This window comes from Mastigoproctus giganteus, chromosome 13 (assembly GCF_048544385.1).
Source record: "Mastigoproctus giganteus isolate SK-2022 chromosome 13, ASM4854438v1, whole genome shotgun sequence".
Lineage (NCBI taxonomy): Eukaryota > Metazoa > Arthropoda > Arachnida > Uropygi > Thelyphonidae > Mastigoproctus > Mastigoproctus giganteus.
This window is the reverse complement of record NC_143587.1, coordinates 82,524,224-82,549,337: the sequence shown is the minus strand read 5'-3', so window position 1 is coordinate 82,549,337 and position 25,114 is coordinate 82,524,224. Positions and strand designations below refer to the sequence as shown.

At 39.7% G+C, this 25,114-nt stretch overlaps 1 protein-coding gene across 1 annotated transcript in view; it reads right to left on the bottom strand.

The window, feature by feature from the left end:
• LOC150076223 (uncharacterized) overlaps positions 1-25,114 on the bottom strand; it is a 232,571-nt gene that overhangs the window by 162,686 nt on the left and 44,771 nt on the right. The gene's annotated exons all lie outside the window — the stretch shown is intronic.

Below are 25,114 nucleotides of genomic sequence, written 5' to 3'. Positions count from 1 at the left end.
AGTCAGATGAGCTAATGAGACTTGTGGCAGAGAAGAAAAATGCATAGAATGCATATAAATTATCAGGCAACACAGAAGCCTATGGTATATATAAGCTAGTCTGTAATCAAGTCACAAAGGAGGTTAGTCAGGAGAAGGCAAATTAAGAGAAATCTTTGGCAAAGGATGCAAAGAGAAACAGTAAAGAGTTCTTTACTTATGTAAACTCTAGAAGGAAGAGGATGAATCAGATTGGTTCATTTAACATTTTCCATTTTCCATTTATTTGTACATACACAATTATTACATATATATATATATATATATATATATATATATATATACACAATATTTACAAAATGATATATATACAATTTTATATACATTAACATTCTCGTTACACATATATAAGACATCATGTTATTTATACCTCCTGGTGCACTTCGTATGTGTATCCCAGAGTCAAGGGTGGCTCCTAGGCAAAAGCCCATCTCCATCCAGTTCATCTGTTTTGGCATAAACCTTCTACAAATCTAGCCTAAAAACATGTGCGAGGTATTTTACCACGGCCAATATAAGACAGCTGTTGCCTGGTGCCCTTCTCCAGGCCCAGGTTTACATTATATATTTGTGCCGAATGCACAAGTCCCGCACCCACCGGATGTTGAGGTTGTCACAGACATTCTCTCAGAAATGCCAGACAAGCTGTACTTGCTACCTGGGAGTCTAAAATGCTGATGGAACTGATATTCGGGTGACACTCAAGACAAGTGGACCCAATTTCGGCGAAGTCCGGACGGTCTGTGACAGCCAAATCTTCTGCTTGCACCTTCACGATGGTGGGACTGTTAGTAATCCTGGGTATAACCTCCATACACAAGTACATGGTGGGTGACTACCCAGGTGTGAACCAATGTAAGCAAGGGTCGAGGTGTGGCGCCCACACCACAGGGAGGAATGCCGCCCCTCTATGTTACCAGGCAGTACTAGGTGGTAGATGACTCTCATCAATCGGTGCAATACCACCACTTTGCTTATTGGAGGCTTGAAGTGGTGGAACCCATGTTTAGTCATGTCTAGAGCTAAGTTCCACAACTCTTCCCTATCTCTTCCAACATGCAGTATGATTGATGACTTTTGAGGTTATGATGAACATCGTGGCGAGATACAATATTCCTTACATTTCAAGGGTACAGCTCTAAAACGGTGTTCCCAGGCCGGCCGCTAGTTAGTACACCAGACCAAATCTATTGGTAACTCTCTAGGAGGCTTCCGGATCAGCTAGTGTATAATCTTGCTACCTCTACTCTGCCAGATAGTGACTGGAGGGAGTCCAAGTAGTGTGTATGCAGGGAGCATTGTCGAGGCCATGTTATGTCAAGGATCTGGGTATATTCTTACCGTGTGTATGCCATATATCCAAAAATTTCATTACTTCATACAGCATGTCCCACCCAATTTTTCTTACCATTGAATACACCATGAATTGTCAAACTAATAGAGCAAGCTTATCTGTGAAAAGATCTAAACTTCCCGAGCAGTTCCTAATTCATTTCACAAATATACGTGGCCTCAATTGTAGTCTCAACGATGTCCATTTTCACTTGCAGTCTGCCAAACCCCATGTACTTTTTCTGACAGAATCCCAATTATCAGTTGATTCAACTACTGCTCATCTCAGATGCCCAAATTATTTGCTGTATGATTCCATTCGCCTCAAAGGTGATACTTGTGCATATGTCCGTTCTGATATTCCCTGTCAAAGACAGGGAATATCAGAACGGACATATGCACAAGATTCCCTAACAAATCCCTCCCATCCAATTGTCATCCCATTGCATTTACTTCTACTCTTTTTAAAGTAATGGAGAAATCAATTAACCGCCAACTCTTAAACTACCTAGAAACCTTCCGTCTGATCAACGATCGCCAGTATGGATTCCGTCAATGTCGATCCACTGGCGATATTCTGGCTTATGTTACCCATTTATGGACTAATTCAATGGAAAGGTTCGGGGACACACAAGTAGTTGCTCTTGACATCTCAAAGGCTTTCAATCATGTTTGGCATAAAGCCAAACATGATTGGCCAAACATAAAGCCAAACATGAGACTCTGATAACTGAGGCTGTGAAAAAATGGATTTTGTCCCTGAGTTTTGACACATAACGCAGAAAACTGAGTTTATCATCTGTGATTCCCAAATATTTAGTTTGGGATACATATAGTATTTGGGTATTATTTAGTCGGGTTCTTTTAAAATTTTTCTTAAAAGTCATAAAACTGGTTTTACTGGAGGATACTTGCAGTTTGTTGACTGTAGCCCATGACATCAAGTCATCCAAGATAGGCTGTATTTTCTCTTCAGTTATTCTCCTTGTGTTTCCATCAGCAACAATCACCAAGTCATCCGCATAGGCTATCTTACTGATAACATTTTGTTCCCGCATTAACCATTGATCCAGCACAGTGTTCCAGAGGAGGAGGAGAGGTCCCAACACAGATCCTTGGAGCCATCCTCTTGAAATCTGAGCCCAGTACGTAAGTTGTTTTGCCACAACCTTAATATGTCTGTCGCTAAAGTACAATCACATAACATGTAGATATACGCATCGCACTCTGCGGATCTCGAGCTCCTGAGAGCACTTTCCCACCATAAAGTGTCAAATGTGCCCTGAAAGTCCACAAACACAGCGAGTACGTATTTAGCAGGTGAGTTGGACACATAGTTGGTCAGAAGATTTACAACATCTTCAGTCGACCGTCCTTTCTTGAAGCCATATTCTGCTTCTAAACATAACTGATAATATTCTAGCATTTTTTTGGATTCTTGGGGCTAACATTCACTCAAACAATTTCCCCAGGTTTGCTAAAAGCGAAATAGGTCTGTAGGCCTGTGGATCTGATATTAATTTCTCAGGCTTGTGCAGTATCTTTAGTAGAGCTATTTTCCATTGACGAGGAAATATTCCTTCTAGTAAACACTTATTCACCTAATTTAAAAAAAAGTACGTATTTAGCAGGTGTTTGTTATTTGGTTTTTAGGAGCATTAGCAACTAAGGCCATATTTCTCCGGGAATATGCGGTGGTCATTCCCTGACCTTTCTGCATCCTCCGTATTTGGTTTAGCAGGTGAATTGGACACATAGTTGGTCAGAAGATTTACAGCTTCTTCAGTTGACCATCCTTTCTTGAAGCCATATTGTGCTTCTGAATATAACTGATGATATTCTAGCATTTTTTGGATTCTTGGGGCTAACATTCGCTCAAACAATTTCCCCAGGTTTGCTAAAAGCGAAATAGGTATGTAGGCCCATGGATCTGATATTAGTTTCTCAGGCTTGTGCAGTATCTTTAGTAGAGCTATTTCCATTGACGAGGAAATATTCCTTCTAGTAAACACTTATTCATCTAATTTAAAAGAATGTGTGGAAAAAATTCAAAAAATTTAACTACGACTGTGTTCTCAATCAGGTCAATACCGGGGCATTTCTTACCATTGAGTTTTGCCATGGCAGAGCCCAAATCCAGGAGTGAAAAGAGTTCAATGTCTGATGGTCCTTCATACTTTTCATTATCATGACGTATTTGCATTTGTTCAGGTGAATCTAGATCCAATATATCTTTGGGGAATAGGTTGTTAATTATGGAATCCACCGTAGATATCCAGTCTTGAGTCTCTTGACCATCTACTTTAACTGTGTTATAAACATCTCCACAAGCCATTTTGTTCCTTGATATCCAGTAAAGCAAGCCCCATGATTCTTTATTTCCTATATCCATTACAAAATTTTTCCAACAACTTTCTTTTGAGTTGGAAATTGCTTTTGATAGTTTTTCCTTAGAGTACTGTAAGCTTCCCTGAAGGTCCGAACATCCTCGGCAGAAAGATGCCTATGTCGCTGGAGTTCTTTTATAGCCTGTTGAACTTGCTTTCGCAGGTTACTTAAGTCTGAAGACTACCAAGGAACAGAAGTTCTTCTTGTCTGCTTTCTTTTGGCTGAGTACTCCATTGCCAAATACAGGTGGGTCTGGACGAAATTTGTAAATTCCATTGCCATCATAGCATTTAAACTATCTACAACATCTGCAGAGAAAATAGTGAGAAGGTAATCTCTGAATTTGTTCCATTTAATGGTATTCATTGAGAAACGTTTAAGATCGTGTGGCTATGAATCATTATATTGCTGTCGAGGATTCAAACCAAATACAATAGTGCGGTGGCCGCTATTCACGAGGTTTGGAATAACATCCCAGTCAGTTAGAATTTCATCTATTTTAATCGTGGTAAGAGTGACATCTATGTTTGATTCACCATTCACAGTAGAGAATGTGAACGGCTTGTCAGACAAGTTTTGCACACTTAAGTTGTAGGATGAAATTAAATCCTCGAGAGCTAATCTTCTAGGGTTGGTAAAACCGCTGTGTCAGAAGTTGGAATTTAGATCCATTATTATAAGATTTTTAGAATAAATTAGTACATATATTGTCCAAACGATGGTTGTTGTTGTTGTTCGGTTTAACGACACAAGGGCTACTAAGGCCAAATTGTGTCTCTTCATCGTTAATTGACAAAAAGTATATTGTTATAGAAATTACATTATATGCTTCCGTACAAACCAATATGTTTTAGATATAATAAAAGTTCTTCAATATTTGCTTCATTTCCTAAGATGCGAGATAAATCAGGTGATATATTCAATTTAGAGAGAGACTGAAAATTGTTTGACCGGATGGTTGAATGTAAGGGACAATCAACCAGGAAATGACGGACTGTAAGTTGCGTCTGACAGGATGGGCACTGTGGTGGGCTTTCACCCAATAATAGAAAGAGATGAGTATGGTGAGTGTGTCCAATTCTGAGTCTTGCCAGTACCACTTCCTCTCGTCTGTTTCTTCGGAAGCCAGACAGCCACAGCTTTGGATCTTCTTTTATCTGATAAAGTTTATTGTTAGGGTCACTTTTCCAGGTCTGTGACCATTTATTGTAGCAGGCTTTGCGTATGACAGACTTAAAATCAGAGAAAGGAACCTGAGGATGTTGTGAGAGAGCGGGTTGAGGATGTTTAGCGGCAAAGTCGGCACTTTCATTTCCCGGAATGCCTGAATGGCCAGGGATCCAGCAAAAACTGATTGACTGATTGGACACACTGCAAGCAAATAGCTGGGAATGAATCTGTTTCAATGTAGGGTGAGAAATGGAGGAATTCTTCTTTATGGCAGAGACAGCACTAAGAGAATCTGTGTAAATTACGGCAGATGAGATGGAAAGCTCAATTATCTTACTAAGCGCTAACTTAATGGCATATAATTCAGCTGTGAAAACGCTGCAAGCAAGCGGTAGTGTGGCTGAAATTGTACATAAAGGAAAAACTGCCGCAGCACCTACCATACTCTCAGTTTTTGAACCATCCGTATAAATTTTACAGGCATGGTTGTTCATAGCATGAGCTGAATGTAACTGTCTGATATTGCAGGAAGGTATATTTTTCCCCCACTGGAGGAAGTATGTATCTTGAGAGACAGACACATATGTCCAAGGAGCAAGAGGTGTAGTTGTGTCTTGGAAGATTTCATTTAAATCGACATTCCAAGTCTGAACAAGCTCTTTGATCCTGAGAGAGGCGGGTCTATTTTCATTTGGCTTGCTCTCATAGAAGACATCCCAACGAGTATTACAGAGATACTCCCAACTTGGGTGCGATGGTAGACTCTGGATCTTAGCAGCGTAGTGCAGCAGTAGTGTTTTTCTACGCAGGTGTAATGGAGGATCATGCGCTTCAATATACAGACTTTGGATCGGAGAAGTCCTAAAAGCTCCCAACGCAGTCCTCAGAGCACTGTGATGGATCATATTTAGCCATTTTAAAGTGGTGCTCCTGGCAGAGTCATACACTGGACAACCATAATCTAGCCGTGAACGGATTAAACTTCTATAAAGGTGCAGCAAAGTACACCGATCAGCTCCCCATGACATAGATGATACTGAACGAAGTATATTCAAATGCTTTAAACAAGATGTTCTCAAATAAGTGATGTGAGCTTGGAAATTTAGTTTGCAGTCTAATATTAGTCCAAGAAATTTAACGGTATTAACAAGCGGGATTGGCGTATTGTTTATTTGTAATTCAGGTTCAGGATGGAGAGCTCGCTTCTTGCAAAAGTGAGTGACAGTGCATTTCTTTTCTGACAGTCTGTAACCGTTCCGTGAAGTCCAGGATTCTATTTTGGTTATGGCAAGTTGTAGCTGCCGTTCAATGGTATTCATACTTTGAGATTGACAGGAAATGGTAAGATCATCTGCATACATATAAGTTTGAACAGTTTTTGGGATATCTCGTGTCATGCTGCTAACTCGGATTGAAAACAGTGTTGGACTGAGTATTGAACACTGCGGGACTCCCTCTTCCAGAATGTGAGATGTAGAGAGGACGTTTTTGTAACGGACTTGAAAAGAACGCGATTGCAGGAAATTCTGAATTATTTCTGGCAAATGACCCCTAAGCCCCAGATGGTAAAGGTCCATAATAATACCATGCCACCATGTAGTGTCAAATGCCTTTTCAAGATCTAAATTGACCATGACTAGATGTTGTTTCTTGACAAAGGCATTTCGTATATGAGACTCGGTTTTAATGAGCACATCTAGGGTTGATCTATTTTTTCGAAAGCCATACTGGTGATCTGGAAGGAGATTCTCTGACTCCAGGATGTAAGTGAGCCTAGTATGAACCATTCTTTCGAAAATTTTTCCCATGCAGCTTGTAAGAGATATTGGCCTGTAGTTTTCAACACAGGAAGGATTTTTTCCTGGTTTTGGTAAGGCGATAATGAACGAATGGCGCCATGAACATGGATAGGCATTTTCAGAGTAGATCCGATTGTAAAAAATTAATAGGGTTCTCAAGTCTTCTTCAAGTAAATGCTTTAACATAATGTAATGAACTCCATCTGGACCTGCAGCACTATTGGAAGATCTGTTTAATGATTCTTGAAGTTCTATTAACGTAAACGGTTGGTTATACAGGAATGAACGGTGCATGGAGAAGTTAATTTTATACCGTTCTGCACCTGCTTTGATTTTCTGGAAGGTGGAGGCATAGGTGGCAGAAGCTGATATTTTTGCAAATGATTCTGCTAATGCATTTGCAACTTCTTCGGGAGTAGAAATGTCTTTCCCTTTCCAATGAAGTATTGGAGAGGGCAGCCGAGCAAATTTGCCATTTAGTGCCTGTATTCTTTTCCAGATGACTTGTGTGTCCGTGTCTTTGGTAATGGTGGAGGCAAAAGCAATCCATGAATCCCGTTTCGCTTTCCGCCTAACTTGTCTAGCTTTTGCTTTTAGTCTTTTAAAAGCAATTAGGTTACTAGTGGTGGGATACTTGCGGAAATGATTCCAGGCGCGGTTTTTTTCCTGTTTGGCAATTAAACAATCTGTATTCCACCAGTGATTTCTGTGTTTTCGATATGGTGTGGATTTTGGAATGGAGGCCTTAGCTGCAGTCAGAATCTGATTGGTTATGTAAGTGTTGACATCATCAATATGTTGCCTTTGAACATAAAATCTGTCTAAGCGTATCTGGGCAGAATAGCCACCCCAGTTTGCCTTTTTAAACTGCCAAGTGGATCGTTGGTCAGGATTTGAAGTTACCTCTGTTTGTAGCGAGCAAATAATTGGAAAGTGATCACTGTTGAAGGGATCGGTTAATACCGACCATGTCATGATTGGAAATATGGATGGTGAACAAATTGACAAGTCTATTGAGGAAGCAGATCCGGTTGCTAAGTGGATGTAGGTAGGAGATCCAGAATTTAATAAATTAAGATCATTATAATGCATGAATTCCTCCATCAATTTGCCTCTTATATCCATTGTGGCCGATCCCCACAATGGATGGTGTCCATTAAAGTCACCAAAAAGACAAATTGGAGTTGGGAGTTGTGCAATGAGGTTGTAAAGTTCTGAAAGCAGAAGTGGGGCAGATGGCGGAATATAAATGGAAACAATGGTAAATGACGTACCAACTGCAATGCGAGCTGCCACAGCTTCTAGGGTAGTTCTCAATTGGATCGGCTTGGATGGTATGTTAGCGTTAACAAGAATAGCAACTTCTCCACGTGCAGGTGATACCGAGTTCATATCTCGTCTGTAAATGGTATAACTTGAAAATTTTGGCAAAACTTGGGGTGACAAGAATGTTTTCTGTAAGCCTATGGGATTAAATTGAGCTATTAAATCTCTTAAGTCATCAGAATGAGTGCTTAGTCCTCTGCAATTCCATTGTATGATCTTGTTCATTATTTAGGTTTACCTGAGGGTGATTCATCTGACTGTTTTCTGTACGTGGGACATTTTTTCCGGTCCTTTTTTGAGAATGTGGGGCATCCAGTATCCATGGTGTCATCTGCATGGGGTTCTAGAATAGGTTCCTCATTGTCTAGCAATTCATCTACATCCATGCTTTTGGAGGGAGATTCCGTTTTTTTACAGACTGATTCAGATTTTAATTGTTCTTTTCCAACTGGGACTAATGGAGTATGAGTAGGAATGCTGATTGGAGTATTTGTGGCTTCTTTTTGGAGGATTATCTTTCTTTGAGGTTGAAAGCGTAGATTTGAGCCAGTTCGCTAGAGAGATGTTAGGTGGAACTGATACATCTGTTTGAGCTGCAGTAGAAACAAAGTTCCGAGTGCGAGCTGCACAGGAACGACTACTAGGCAGGGTCGACATAGCTTGGCTACGTGCCTCAGGAAAGGTGACTTTATTTTCTATTTTGTACTTTTGAATTTTCTTTCCTGTAATCCATAGCTCACATGTTTTGGAAAAAGCTGGGTGGCTTTCTTTGCAGTTGGGACAAACAGGGGTTTTGACAGAGCAATCCGCTTGAGTGTGATCTTTAGAGCCGCAGATGGGACATATGGCCTCACCTCTACATGCCTGCTGCGAATGCCCGTATTTCTGGCATTTGAAGCAGCGAACGGGATTCGGAATAAATGGTCTTATACGACAATTCAAATAACCAGCTTTAATTGAGGATGGTAAGTCTGGCGTACTGAATGTTAAAATGATCGATCTCGTTGGAGTGAGATTTCCATCTTTTTTAGTCATAATCCGTTTCACATTTGTAACTTTTTGACTACTTAGTTCTTGAAGTAGCTCTTCTTCGGAGACTGTAATTAGGTCCCACTCACTGATTACACCCTTTGATGAATTTAAGGTTCTGTGTGGAGTAATTGATACTGTGAGCCCACAAAATGATGTTGTGTTTAAGAGCCACTCAGGTAGCAGTTTCAATGAGGAGATCTCCGGATTGTAGTCTTTTCACCATTTTTGGTGATCCAGTAATTGATTCCAAATATTTTTGAATCAAAAATGGTGACAATTTGCCTACAGGTTGGGAGGATAAGGAATGAATCACCAAGAAATTTGGTAATTCATCATGGCATTCAGGTTCCCTTCTAAGACTTTTGGGCTGGTTGGTGTCACGGTCGTTGTCAGGAATTTCTGACCTTGAGCTTGATGGCTCTAAAGGTGGATAATTAGTCGTATCCATGTTAGCTCCTTTTAGCCCTGGGGGTATATTTTTACCACCCAGATTACAGGCCCCGCCAAGGGGAGGCAGGAGCAGTGCTGCTTGTGGCCAAGCGTATAGGTTAGTACAATTAGTAAGACGGATTTAATTAAAGAAAAAGGTTCTTTCCTTCTGGGCTCTCTTCTTAGTGCTTTTAAGAAAAAGGGCTACTTAAAGAAAAGTTTAATAATCAAGGGAGAAATCAAAATAGAACCTAGTCGCTTACAGAAAAAGGTTTTTCAATCGAACGAGAATCGCTTGGCCACGGAAACGCTTGGCACTCCAAACAATGGAGAGTCAATTGTATGTCTTCACTAGGCAGACAGTAAACAGATGCAATGTAAAAATTTATGAAAGGTGTAGAAATCATTAAACAGGTCACAGTGTCTGTGCACAGACCTGCAATGTTGGTAACAACCAGATCGTTATTTATAACAACTATGGCACTTTTTGGAGGTTTGGCAAGTGAATAAATAATTCTTGCTGAGGTGGGAAACCCCATAACTTTGTGGGCCCCACTTCCTACCTGCAAAGAATGAAAGGGTTCCTGTATGCAAATAATATCAAAATTATTTTCAAATGCTGTTATTCTAATCTCATCCATTGCCATTCTGCAGCGCTGACCATCTATCTGAAGAACTTTTATCCCCTTATATATAATATTACCTAAAATTGGATTCTTATCGGCCAACGCTGTTGCTGAATTTGAACCATTCTCACTCATGTTTGGTTCTGCTGTCCATACGTTGTACTGCTTTTAAGTATTCTGGACACTTGGCATCCCTTACAGAATGAGTGTAATCTCTACTACATCTCTTGCAGTTGATACGTTTTGGAGAGTCTTCTTTATAGGGACAATCTCTGTAGACAGGACCACCCTCTGCACAGTGTCCACAAGAAACCGCCTTATGCGAACAAAACTGTGCCGAACAAAACCGCCTTATGCGAACAAAAGTGGCCATACCCCAAACAACGGAAACACTTGCTTACAAACATAAACTTATGGAATCTGTGTGATGTAAATCCTAGATAGATTCTATTGCTATCTAAAATATACCGCATCATGCGAAGACTGAATCCAACCACCCAATTAACCACCTTTGCACCCGATCCAGAACTAAATCTGAAAGTCACCTCGTCTTTAACTTCATCCTGCAAGAAACCATAGTCTTTTAAGTTTTTAACGAAAAGATCATCAAGTATTTCCTCCTTAGCATATTCACGAGGGACACCATATATTAACACTGTTGGATCACATAACCGAGGTTTCTCCATTATAAATTGAATGAGTATTCTGCATCTACATTCACATATGAGGAGTTATTCAAGGAGGGGAATGCCAGAAGTTAATAAAACTATAACAGGGAGGAGCTAAGTGATTTTGTAATAACTGAGAGCAAAGTAGAGGAGAAATTGTTGAAGTTAAACATAAAAAAGGCACCTGGGGCAGATGGAATCTATCCAGTTATACTGAAGGAGGAAGCAAGGGAAGTAAGCAAACCCTTAGCCACAATTATGAGAGCATCCTTAGAGTCAGGGAAAGTCCCCATGGACTGGAGATGTGCAAATATATACCCAATTCACAAAGGGGATGCAAAGGATGACACAAATAATTATAGACCTGTTAGTTTAACTTCTATTCTGGAGAAAATAATGGAGTCACTGGTTAAAGAGCTGAAACAGGATCACCTAGAAAAGACTGCAGTAATAGTTCAGACACAGCATGGGTTTGTTAAGGGGAAGTCTTGTCTGACGAATCTGATTGGATACTACAATGTGGCCACAAAGGAACTAGATGCAAAAAATAATTTTGATATCATATACTTGGATTTTAGGAAAGTTTTTGATACTGTTGCACATAGAAAATTACTGTACAAATAGGAGCAGTATGGCATTAAGGGTAAGTTGCTAGAATGGATAAAAGGATGGTTGAGTGGGAGAAGACAGAGAGTGGTAATCAAATGTATTAGCATTAGCATTAGTAGAGGTATTTGATGCAAGAAACCAAGCTTATGCAGCATCAGCCAAAAAAAAAGAAAAAACTACTTCCACTTCACCCCTCTGTTCGTTCAAAATACCTGTCCAGCTGAGCCTTAAACTTATTTAGGCTATCAACTTCCACGACAAGGGATGGAAGTTTGTTCCACCAACCAACCACCCGCTGGCTAAAGGCAAATTTCCGCACGTCTATCCTACATCTGTCTTTCCTCAATTTGAATCTATGCTCTCTCAGGTGATTATTCTGAGCAAGAGGAAGAATCCCATCAGCATTGAGTATGCTCAAACCATTCAAGGCTTTATACACCTCTATCAGATCACCTCACTGGTGCCTAGTCTCCAGACACTGTAATTTGCAAAACTTAAGCTTTCTTCGTAAGAGCACCCCTTTGTTCCATTCACTAATCTTGTTGCCCTTCTCTGTACTCGTTCCAGCAGCTCTACATCCTTCTTGGAATGAGGCCTCCAGACCTGGATACAGTACTCTAGGTGTGGCCTGACCATTGCCTTATACAAGGGAATAATCACCTCCTTATCCCTGCTAGAAAAATTCCTATATATCATTGACAATAAACCATGAGCTACTCTTGCAGCCTGTCTGCACTGCTCAGAGAACTTCATATCTGCCTGCACAACCACCTCCAGGTCCCTTTCATTCTCTACCACTGTCAGTGTAGTACCACAGAGTTGATACGTTGCTCTGGGGTTGCTGTTTCCCATGTGTAGTACTTTACATTTGTCAATGTTAAACTTCATTTGCCACCTCTCAGCCCATCTGCTCAACCTTTCCAGATCCTGTTGCAGCAGCATAGTGTCATTAGTGTCCTTGACAGCCCTGCCTACCTTTGTATCGTCTGCAAACTTCGACATTAAGCTTGATACTCTTCATGAACTAATTTTATTAGTGATGTCCCCCAGAGTTCAGTGTTGGGCCCATTGTTGTTTTGTAAATTTATCAAAGATATTGATGAAGATATATCGAGCTTAATGTCAAAGTATGCACATGATACAAAGGTGGGGAGGGTTGCTAATAACAGTAATGACAGTATGCTGCTGCAACAAGATCTGGAAAAGTTGGGCAGGTGGGCTGAGAAGTGAGACTTGTTAATAGTTCTTCTTTTGTTGTTTGTTTGGTTTTTAGGAGCATTAAGGCCATATTGCTCCAGGATATGCGGTGGTCATTCTCTGACCTTTCTGCATCCTCCGTATTTGGTGGTGACGGGCTCGAACCCCGGTTCTAATCTAATCAAGAAGCGTGTGCTATGCACTGCTGCTCCTTCCCACCTGGCTACGGAGGCGCCTCTTCTTCTTCTGTCTGTTTTTAAATATTTTTTTACCATATTCTTTCCCTTCAATAGGACATGACCGAATTCCAATTATTTCTAAACGATTATTCCTGACCATAGCATATTCAAGATCTTTCCTTATTAGGATTAAATCTGCAGGTTCTTTACCTGAGAGTACCTGCAATAACACTGGAAACAGTCTGGCAGGCTCATGTCAGTGCTAGACGAGCTTGCCTCTGAGTTGATATTAGTTGTTTTTTAATTAAGTTAAGCTCTACTTTGTACCCCCCCAGGCACCAGCACCATACGTAATAATCGGCAAAAAAATACAGTTAAATACAGCAAGTTAAGAGACCTTCCTTTCACACCGCATTCTATTCTCACAATTCTTTTTATTTTCGAATATAAAATTTTAATCTTTTTTTTTAATAAATTTATGATGGGGCAGAAAAGTCAGTCACTCATACATCATTACCTCTAACTATTTCACCACCTGGGCATATTTCAGGAATCTAGCAGGAGTTTTGACCACTGAGGTTCTGTTTATACTTAGCTTCCACTGCAGCAGCACCATGCAAGACTTTGCCATAGATAATTCTAACTTATTTTGTTCGGTCCCATTTACAAATTCTATCCATTATTATTGTAGCCTTTTCTTGGATTGTAGCCTTTTCTTGGAAGAAAAGGCTACAATAATAATGGATAGAATTTGTAAATTTCTATTTACAAATAGAATTTCTGGAAAAGAGAATTAGAATTCTAGAAAAGAGAATTTCTCTTTTCTAGAATTGCCTCTAATTAAAATAGCAAGGTTATCCATATAGGCCACTAGTTCATACTTGCCCCAATCTTGACTTAATAATTCATCTGTCTAGAAACACTAGAAAAATCTAGAAATACTCCCATCACATATTTTTCTAAACTGTATTTTGTTGTGTCATCATTTCCTTTATGGCATCTTCAGAGGACCTTCCTTTCTGGAAACCAGATTGTCTCATGGAATATAGACCTCTTCAATCAGTGACTTCTGATACCACTCCAGATTAACAGGTTTACAACTAGAATTTGTTCTTGCCTTGCTGATCTTGTTTTTGGATAACTTACTGCTGCTGTTTGACTGAAGACTTTTTCTCTTTGTTCACTACTTTGGGCAGGACTGGCAGTGTCGTAACGAGAAAAAGTGGGCCACAATGAAAAGTTTAGCATGGGCTTCCCCTGAAAATATTTGTTTTGGTAAAAAGAAAAATCCAACGTACAAGTTAGTGCAAATGCATCATATTAGTATGCAGCAAACTCTGAATTAGGAAAAACAGCATTGTTTTAGTTAAATCTCATATTGTGAATACCTTCACAATGAGTTGCCATAATATTGAACTACTTCAAAAAAGTAATGCTTCACCAAAGGAAAAGACTATTGTTACTTATTCTCAGCAGATACCACCACCACCCAGACGGCACCATTTTGGAGCTATTTGTATATGTGTGGGATAATAACTCTACTATCCACTTGTCCCTATTAGGTTAAGAAAAGAAAAAAATAGAGGTAAAGTTATAGTAGGAGTGGAAAAAGAAGAAAATAAATGGTGTAGAAGAATGAAAGGGACAGTAACTCCTTCAATTCACGCTACTCAAAAACTCAAACTCCTCGAATAGGCAACACTTCCCCAGTAGAAAAGATTGTTATTACTTATTCTCAGAAATTCCGTGAATATCAGGTTCACCCTGGTGACCGTTTCAAGGCTATTTGGCCCTTCTTCAGTGGGAAGGTACCTTGGTGATGCAATGATGACAAAACAGTTGTGAAGTATAACTCCACAATACGAGAGATGCCTGATGGTGTATAAAGTGAATCTAGACTGAAATACTTTAAGGGCTTAAGCCTCAGGCTGCGAGAGAATTAGACAACTTACAAATTAGTGCAAACACATCATATTAGTATGCAGCAAACTCTGAATTAGCAAAAACAGCATCATTTTAGTTAAATCTCATATTGTGAATACCTTCACAACAAGTTACCATGATATTGCATTACTTTGAATAAGCAACGCTTCACCAAAGGAGAAGACTATTGTTACTTATTTTGCGCTTCTTTACAATATGAGGTATTCACAATATGATATTTAACTAAGGCTATGCTGTTTTTGCTAATTCAGAGTTTGCTGCGTACTAATATGATGTGTTGCACTAACTTGTACGTTGTCTAATTCTCTCGCAGCCTGAGGCTTAAGCCCTGAAAGTGTTTCAGTCAAAAAAAAAAAAAAAAATCCTTAAAAATCCATGTTATCCGAGTTTTTGATTATTATAATTTCCCTCAGTCCACGTTACCTCAGATAATCAGGACACTACTGTATTTATATTAATATTCTGTTTTATTATTTTCTTGTTCTCAGTTTTTTTATTAGAAATCTTTTGACGATTTAAAAGGAAACTTGCATTTCAAAAATTTTTATTATTGTTGTGATTTGTGTGTAATTGTCTTGTCTTATCTTCCTTCATGGATTAGGCGATCCGCCTGTTCCAATCTCAAAGAGGTCTGCCCATCTTTTCTTTGGTCTTCCTCTGTCTCTTTTTCCTTTTGCTCTATATGTATAAGCTTATTTAGGGTACCTATTATCTTCCATTCTTTCTATATGTTCTTTCCATCTTTGTCTATATTCTATAATTTTTCCATTAACTGAGTAAAACTTTAATTCCTTTCTAATATTTACGTTTGGTATTTTATTTAATTTTGTACATCCTTCAGCATATCTTAAAAATTTTATTTCTGCAGCTTGTATTCTATTAATATCTCTTTGTTTCAGTATCCATGTTTCAGAACCATAAAGAAGTCTTGGTATTGCCATTACTTTGTAAAATTTCAATTGTGTTTCCTTGTTTTCTTAGCCAGAGTTCTTTTTATTGTTCCACATATATTTTGAAATTTTGCCAATTTCTGGTTCATATCTTTTCAACATTATTATGTTATATCACATCCTAGATATTTAAAATGTTTTAATTGTTCTAATATTTTATTGTCTATAACTATTTCTGTTCTCACCATATTTTTCCCTTTAAAAGTCATTGTTGATATTTTAACTTTATATTCTTCTGTATTTGGTTTAATTTAAATACTGCTCTTTGTAAATTACCTTCATTATCTTCAATAATTACTTGACTATCTTGTGTAATTGTATATTATAAAAAAAATATTTCCCAGATATATCCTAAGTACACATTTTGAGAGATTGTATTAAACTTGAGATACTGCATTAGATTTCGGTTGTATTATGTTGAAAGAAATATTTAAAATTTATGTTGAAAATAATATTAACCGTTGAAGTATTAGTAACTTGGAATTATATGAAACATCTAAACAATATATGAAAATGACATGAATTTAATTAATATACATGCCCTGGAAGCAGCAGCAGCTATGCTAATACCATGTTACCTCTATTCACTGCAGTTTCATTTTTGCTGTGCAGCTAGCTAACAATAATCATGCTTCGTGCAAAAAGATTATTAGCATTAGCAATATTCTGTTAATGCTAACAGAATAACATCAAGGCACATGATGCAAGAAAGCAAGCTTTTATAGCATCAGCCAAAAAAAAAAAAAAAACACACACGCACACACCCTTCTCATTTCATCCATCCACTTGGTCCAAAAGTTTGTCTCGTTCTGCCATGAATCTATTTAAGCTATCAATTTCTACAACGGCAGATGGAAGTTTGTTCCAGCAATCACCCACCTGCTGGCTAAAGGCAAACTTCCACACATCTATCCTACAACTGTCTTTCCTGAATTAGAATTTAGGTCCCATCGGCCGATCAGTCTTGGCAAGAGGAAGAATTTCATCAGCATTGAGCTTGCTCACACCATTCAAGGCTTTATACACCTCAGTCAGATCACCTCACAGGTGCCTAGTCTCCAGTCACTGTAATTTTCTAAATTTAAGCCTTTCTTCGTAAGAGCAACCCTTTGTTCCATTCACTAATCTTGTTGCCCTTCTCTGTACTCATTCCAACAGCTTGACATGAGGCCTCCAGACCTGTACAGAGTACTCAAGGTGTAACCTGACTACTGCCTTATACAAGGGGATAATCTCCTTATCCCTGCTAAAAAAAAAAAACTCCTGTATATCATTGACCAGACACAATGAGCTACTCTTGCAGACCGTCTGCACTGCTCAGAAAGCTTCATATCTGATTGCAAAATGACACACAGGTCCTTTTCACTCTACCACTCTCAGTGTAGTACCACACAGTTGATACGTTATTCCGGGGTTACCGCTTCCCATATGCAGTACTTTACATTTGTCAATGTTAAACTTCAGTTGCCACCTCTCAGCCCACCTGCTCAACTTTTCTAGATCCTGTTGCAGCAGCATACTGGCATTAACAACCCTTCTAACCTTTTTTATCATTTGCAAATTTGGACATTAAACCTGATATACCATCATCATCAATATCATTAATAAATAGAGAAGATAACAATGGACCCAACACTGAACTCTGGGGGACTCCACTAATAACATTAGTCCATGAAGAGCAGTGTCCATTGATTACTACTCTGTCTTCTCCTACTAAACCATCCCTTTATTCAAAGCAGCAATTTGCCTCCAATTCCACACTAATCCAATATGTGCAGCACTCTTCCATGTGCAACAGTATCAAAAATCTTTCTAAGATCCAAATATATAATATCAAAATTATTCTTTGCATCCAGTTCCTTTGTGACCACATCATAGTATCCAATCAAATTGGTCAGACAAGTCTTCCCTTTAACAAACCCAGGCTGTGTCCGAGCTGTAACTGAAGTCTTGTCTAGATGAACCTGCAATGCTTCTTTAACCAGTGCCTCCATTAATTTCCCTGGAACAGAAGTTAAACTAACAGGTCTGTAATTACCTGTGTCTCCCTTTGATCATCCTTCATGGACTGGGGTCAAATCTGAACATCTCCAGTACATGGGTACCTCCCCTGAGTCCAAGGAAGATTTCATATTTATGGCTAAAGGTTTGCTTACTTCCTTTGCTGCCTCCTTTAATATAACTGGATAGATTCTATCCCTCCCAGGGGCCTTTTTTATGTTTATCTTCAACAATTTCTCCTTCACTTTACTCTCAGTTATTTCGAAATCACTTAGCATTAGCAAAGGCACATGATGCAAGAAAAGAAGCTTATATAGAATCAGCCAAAAAAAAAAAACCACCTTATTTCACCCATTCACTTGCTCAAAAGGTTTGTCAATTTCTGCCTTAAATCTATTTAAGCTATTAACTTCTACACTGACAGATGGAAGATTGTTCCAGCAATCAACCAACCGCTGGCTAAAGGCAAACTTCCGCACATCTATCTTACAACCATCTTTCCTCAATTTGAATTTATGTCCTCAATTTGAATTTATGCCCTCTCAGGCGATTATTCTGAGCAAGAGGAAGAATCCCATCAGCATTGAGCATGCTCAAACCATTCAAGGCTTTATACACCTCAATCAGATCCCCTCGCAGGTGATCTGATTGAGGTCTCCAGACACTGTAATTTGCAAGACTTAAGCCTTTCTTTGTAAGAGCAATCCTTTGTTCCATTCACTAATCTTGATGCCCTTCTCCAACAGCTGTACATCCTTCTTAGAAGGAGGCCTCCAGACCTGTATACAGTATTCAAGGTGTGGTCTGACCATTGCCTTATATAAAGGGATAATCACCTCCTTATCCCTGCTAGAAAAATTCCTGTATATCATTGGCAAGACACAATGAGCTACTCTTGAAGACCATCTGCACTGGTCAGAAAACTTCATATCTGCCTGTACAATTACCCCGAGGTCCTTTTCATTCTCTACTTAGGCGCCTCCGTAGCCAGGTGGGAAGGAGCAGCAGTGCGTAGCACACGCTTCTTGATTAGACCGGGGTTCGAGCCCGGTCTAACCGGTCAAATACGGAGGATGCGGAAAGGTCAAGGAATGACCACCGCATATCCCGGAGCAATATGGCCTTAGTTGCTAATGCTCCTAAAAACCAAATAACAAACAAACAAACAAACATTCTCTACCACTGTCAGTGTGGTACCACAGAGTTGATTACTCTGGGATTACTGCTTCCCATATGTGGCACTTTACATTTGTCAATGTTAAACTTCATTTGCCACCTCTCAGCCCATCTGCTCAACTTTTCTAGATCCTATTGCAGCAGTGTCCTGTCATTAACAACACTGCCAACCTTTGTATCGTCTGCAAACTTGGACATTAAGCCTGATATACCATCATCAATAACTTTTATAAATACAGAAAACAACAATGAACCCAACACTGAACCCTGAGGGACTCCACTAATAACATTAGTCCACAATGAGCAGTGTCCATTGATTACCACTCTCTATCTTCTCCCACTTAACCATCCCTTTATCCATAGCAGCAATTTGCCTCCATTGCCAAACTGCTCCAATTTGTGTAGCAGTCTTCCATGTCCAACGGTATCAAAGGGTTTTCTAAGATCCAAATATATGATATCAAAGTTATTTTTTGCATCCAGTTCCTTTGTGACTACATCATAGTAACCAATCAAATTAGTCAGACAAGACTTCCCCTTAACAAACCCATGCTGTGTCCGACCATGCTGTGTCTGGGGTAGAAGTAACCCCAGAGAAACGAACCAACTGTGTGGTACTACACTTAAGGTGGTAGGAAATGAAAAAGACCTGGGAGTAATTGTGCAGTCAGATATGAAGTTTTCTGAGCAATGCAGACAGGCTGCCAGGGCAGGTCATGGGGTTTTGTCAATGATATATACGAATTTTACCAGCAGGGAGAAGGAGGTGATTTTCCCTCTGTATAAGGCAATGATCAGGCCATGCCTTGAGTACTGCATACAGGTCTGGAGGCCTCATTTTAGGAAGGATGTAGATTTACTTGGGCGTGTACAGAGAAGGGCAACAAGATTGGTGAGGGGAATGAAGGGATCCTCTTACCAAGAGAGGCTTAAGTTCTGTAAATTGCAGTGGCTGGAGACTAGGCACCTGTGCGGTGATCTGATTGAGGTGTATAAGGCCTTGAATGGGTTGAGCACGCTGAATTCTGATAGGATCCTTCCACTTGTTCAGACTATGAACCTAAGGGGGCACAAATTCAAATTAAGAAAAGACAGATGTAGAATTGATGTGCAGAAATTTGCCTTTAGCCAGCGGGTGGTTAATTGATGGAACAAACTTCCATCTGTCGTTGTGGAAGTTGACAGGTTAAATAAATTTAAGGAGGAACTGGACAGGCATTTGGAGGAAATGGTGTGATTTTTTTTTTTTTTTTTTTGGCTGATGCTGCAATAAGCTCATACACTTGCTTTCTTGCTTCACATGCCACTACTACTAGTACTCCTCAAATTCCAGTTCTGCACTGGCTATGTCTGTGCGACACCATGTCTCTGATATCCCAACAATATCTGCCTTTGATGTCTTGACTGGCACTTCAAGCTCATCAAATTTATTAACTATACTCCTAGCGTTAGTGTACATGCATGTATACATGCATCTGCTTCTACCCTTAGTTACCCTCACACAGCCCATGTATTTACTTGTTCCACTATGACTCCCAGCAGCCCTGGAAATTCCCATTGTCTTGCTTTCCAGGCTGCTGCTCAATTTTATTTCAATAGAAGTAGTGCAAGAATCACTTTTACCTCTGCCAGTGGCTACTGTTAATTTATTAGTCCTTGTATCCCCCCAAGCTAGCACTTTTCTGACCCACCTAACTGTGCCTCGATAGCATCAGCAAATATTCTTGTTCCCTTTCTATTTAAGTGTATCCCATCCCTGTAGAAACAATCTCTCCTGTTAACAAGCATAGACCAGGCTGAGAAAAATTCTACTCCTTGAGCCTTGCACAATCTCTCCAGGGCCGAATTGATTGACAAGGCTCTCATCATATACTCCCTCCTATCGTGTCTGGGCAGAATTTCAGACACTTTCAAATTCAACCCTAACTCACGGCTTTTTTTTGGCTTTGTATTGTACTTGTTAAGTAATTCTGCCGGTCTACTACTCTTAAAAGGGGCACAAAGGGTGATATTGTAAAACAATCACCCTTTGTACCCTTAAAGGATGATATCTGTCCTACAATATCATCAGCCTTTGCCCCTGGAAGACATACCCTAGTCCTGTTCCATCTATTTCCATCATTTTTGACGTTGTAGAGCGAATATCATCTTTTAAGGGCACAAAAGGTGATATAGTTGTACACGTTGGCACTAATAATATTAAGAGTAGGAGACCGGCAGAATTACTTAACAAGTACAGGTCACTGTTGAACAAAAGCCGAGAATTAGGGCTGAATTTGAAAGTGTCTGCAATTCTGCCCAGACACGATAGGAGGGAGTATATGATGAGAGCCTTGTCGATCAATTCGGCCCTGGAAAGATTGTGCAAGGCTCAAGGGGTAGAATTTTTTTCAGCATGGACTGTACTTGTTAACAGGAGAGATTGCTTCTACAGGGATGGGATACACTTAAATAGAAACGGTGCAAGAATATTTGCTGATGCTATCGAGGCAGTGTTAGGTGGGTCGGAAAACTGCTAGCTTGGGGGGAGATAAAGACCAATAGATTGACAGTAGCCACTGGCAGAGGTGAAAGAGATTCTTGCACTGCTTCTATTAGAATGAGCAGAAGCCTGAAAAACAAGATGCATGGTATTTCAGAGACTGCTGGGAGCCATTGCGGTACAAGTAAACACATGGGTTGTGTTAGGGTAGCTAAGAATAGAAACAGGTGCAGGTATACTTGCGTGTACACCAATGCTAGGAGTTTAGTAAATAAATTTGATGAATTTGAGGTATTGCTCAAAACATCGAAGGCAGATATTGTTGGGATATCAGAGACGTGGTGTCACACAGATATAAGGGATGCAGAACTGCAATTTGGGGAGTACAACGTCTACAGAAAGGATAGACAGGATAGGAACGGAGGAGGGGTTATGCTATTAGTTAAGAAACACATAAAAACCAAGGAAGTGAAGCCAGTCGACATCGCTGGACAGTGCAGTGTGGAGTCAGTTTGGTGTGACATAAACATTGGGAGATCAAAATTGAGAGTAGGAGTGTGCTATAGGCCTAATGACTCTGATGAGTATAATAAGGAACTGTACAGGGAAATAGAGTGGGCCAGTAAATCAGAGTGTCTTATAATGGGAGATTTTAATTTCCCAGATATTGACTGGAATTTGGGGGCTGGTTACTCACACACTAGCAGGACTTTTGTGGATTTATTGGATGATTGTTTTCTACATCAGCATGTTCGGGAGGCAACTAGAGGGAGTAATACTCTTGATTTGATTATCAGCAGTGATTCTTCATGCATTAAGAATCTGCAGATAAATGAACCACTAGGTGGCAGTGATCACAGTGTGCTGAAGTGGGATTTACTCAAAGAGGTAACTACCATTAGGGGTAAAGGGAAGGGTTATTGCTTCCGTAAAGGCGACTACGATGGACTGAGACAGTATTTAAATTCTATACAGTGGGACCAACTGATGATGTTACCAACAGCAAATTCAAAATGGGAAGCATTCAAAGAACTTATCTTGGAAGCTACTAGGCTTTACATACCAACTAAGAAATATTGTTCAAGGTTTAGGCCAAAATGGATGTCAGATGAACTAATGAGGCATATGGCAGAGAAGAAAAATGCATGGGATACATACAAATTAACACATGACACAGAAGCCTATGATAGATACAAGTTGATATGCAACCAAGTTACAAAGGAGGTTAGGCAGGCGAAGGCAGATTACGAGAAATCCTTGGCAAGGGATGCAAAGAAAAACAGCAAAGAATTCTTTACTTATGTGAACTCTAGAAGGAAGGGGATGAATCAGATTGGTCCACTTGATATTGATGGGTCAAGTGTTGATGATCCTGCTCAGGTAGCTAACAAACTAAATGAATATTTTGCATCAACATTCACACATGAGGAGTTATTCAGCGAGGGGAATGCCAGAGGTGTATTCAACTCTAGCAGTAAGCTACAGAATCTTGAAATAACTGGGAGTAAAGTGGAGGAGAAACTGTTGAAGATAAACACAAGAAAGGCACTCGGAGTGGATGGGATCTATCCAGTTATATTAAAGGAGGCAGCAAAGGAAGTAAGCAAACCCTTAGCCATAATTATGAGAGCTTCCTTGGACTCAGGGGAGGTACCCATAGACTGGAAATGTGCAAATGTGACCCCAATTCACAAAGGAGGATCAAAGGCTGACACAAGTAATTATAGACCTGTGAGCTTAACTTCTGTTCCAGGAAAATTAATGGAGGCACTGGTTAAAGAAGCACTGCAGGATCATTTAGACAAGACTTCAGTTATAGCTCAGACACAGCATGGTTTTGTTAAGGGGAAGTCTTGCCTGACCAACTTGATTGGATACTATGATGCAGTCACAAAAGAACTGGATGCAGGGAATAACTTTGATATTATATACTTGGATCTTAGAAAGGCTTTTGATACTGTTGCACATGGAAGACTGCTACACAAATTGGAGCAGTGTGACATTGGAGGCAAATTGCTGCTATGGATAAAGGGGTGGTTGAGGGGGAGAAGACAGAGAGTGGTAATCAATGGACACTGCTCATCGTGGACTGATGTTATTAGTGGAGTCCCTCAGGGCTCAGTGTTGGGTCCATTATTGTTTTCTGTATTTATAAATGATATTGATGATGGTATATCGGGCTTAATGTCCAAGTTAGCAGACGATACAAAGGTTGGCAGGGTTGTCAAGGACACTACTGACACTATGCTGCTGCAACAGGATCTGGAAAGGTTGAGCAGATGGGCTGAGAGGTGGCAAATGAAGTTTAACATTGACAAATGTAAAGTACTACACATGGGAAACAGCAACCCCAGAGCAACGTATCAACTCTGTGGTACTACACTGACAGTGGTAGAGAATGAAAGGGACTTGGGGGTGGTTGTGCAGGCAGATATGAAGTTCTCTGAGCAGTACAGACGGGCTGCAAGAGTAGCTCATGGAGTATTGTCAATGATATACAGGAATTTTTCCAGCAGGGATAAGGAGGTGATTATTCCATTGTATAAGGCGATGGTCAGGCCACACCTAGAGTACTGTATACAGGTCTGGAGGCCTCATTTCAAGAAGGATGTAGAGCTGCTGGAACGAGTACAGAGAAGGGCAACAAGATTAGTGAATGGAACAAAGGGGTGCTCTTACGAAGAAAGGCTTAAGTTTTGCAAATTACAGTGTCTGGAGACTAGGCACCAGCGAGGTGATCTGATAAAGGTGTATAAAGCCTTGAATGGTTTAAGCATGCTCAATGCTGATGGGATTCTTCCTCTAGCTCAGAAAAATCACCTGAGAGGGCATAAATTCAAATTGAGGAAAGACAGATGTAGGATAGACGTGCGGAAATTTGCCTTTAGCCAGCGGGTGGTTGGTTGGTGGAACAGACTTCCATCCCTTGTGGTGGAGGTTGATTGCCTAAATAAGTTTAAGGCTCAGCTGGACAGGTATTTTGAACGAACAGAGGGGTGAAGTGGGTTTTTTTTTTTTTTTTTTGGCTGATGCTGCATAAGCTTGCTTTCTTGCATCAAATGCCTCTACTAATGCTAATGCTAATGCTAAATCATGTTTTTATTGCTATAAATTTATAGTTTATAGACCTAATAAAAACATCTGTTATTTATTACACTGCTACAAACTACACAGAATATCTCCCAAGACAGAGCACAATGGCAGCATAATCTGAACATTCTTATCTATCAATACAGCACATCGGTGGAAAAAAATCGACTTTGGTTTTTTCGACCATGGTTTTAGGAGTATAACTACTAACCGTATACTACTATATACTCCTATTCGTAGTTAACTATATACTACTAGATACTGTAACTACTAAACTACTATATAGTATATGGTTAGTAGTTATACTAACCATATACTATATACTAGAGGTCTGCAAGGACCGGGCCTGGCCCTCAGGCTTTGGCCCCACCAGGCCCTCTGCCCGGGTAACACAAACGATGTTCAGATCAGGTACAAATAATCTGGAAATGTTTGAAATGTTATTTCAAATATTTCCAGATTATTTGTACCTGACCTGAACATCGTTTTGAAGCAACTTCAAAGGCCAAATATCCATAAAATAAACATAAAATAATCATATAAACAAAACCACAATACTAATTTTATATCAAATTACAAAAAACAATAATTTCTAAACAATAAGGAAAGTTCACTTAGCGACTTCCAAATGCAGAATACTACAAAGCAGCCACAATGGCAATTTTTCAAAAATATCT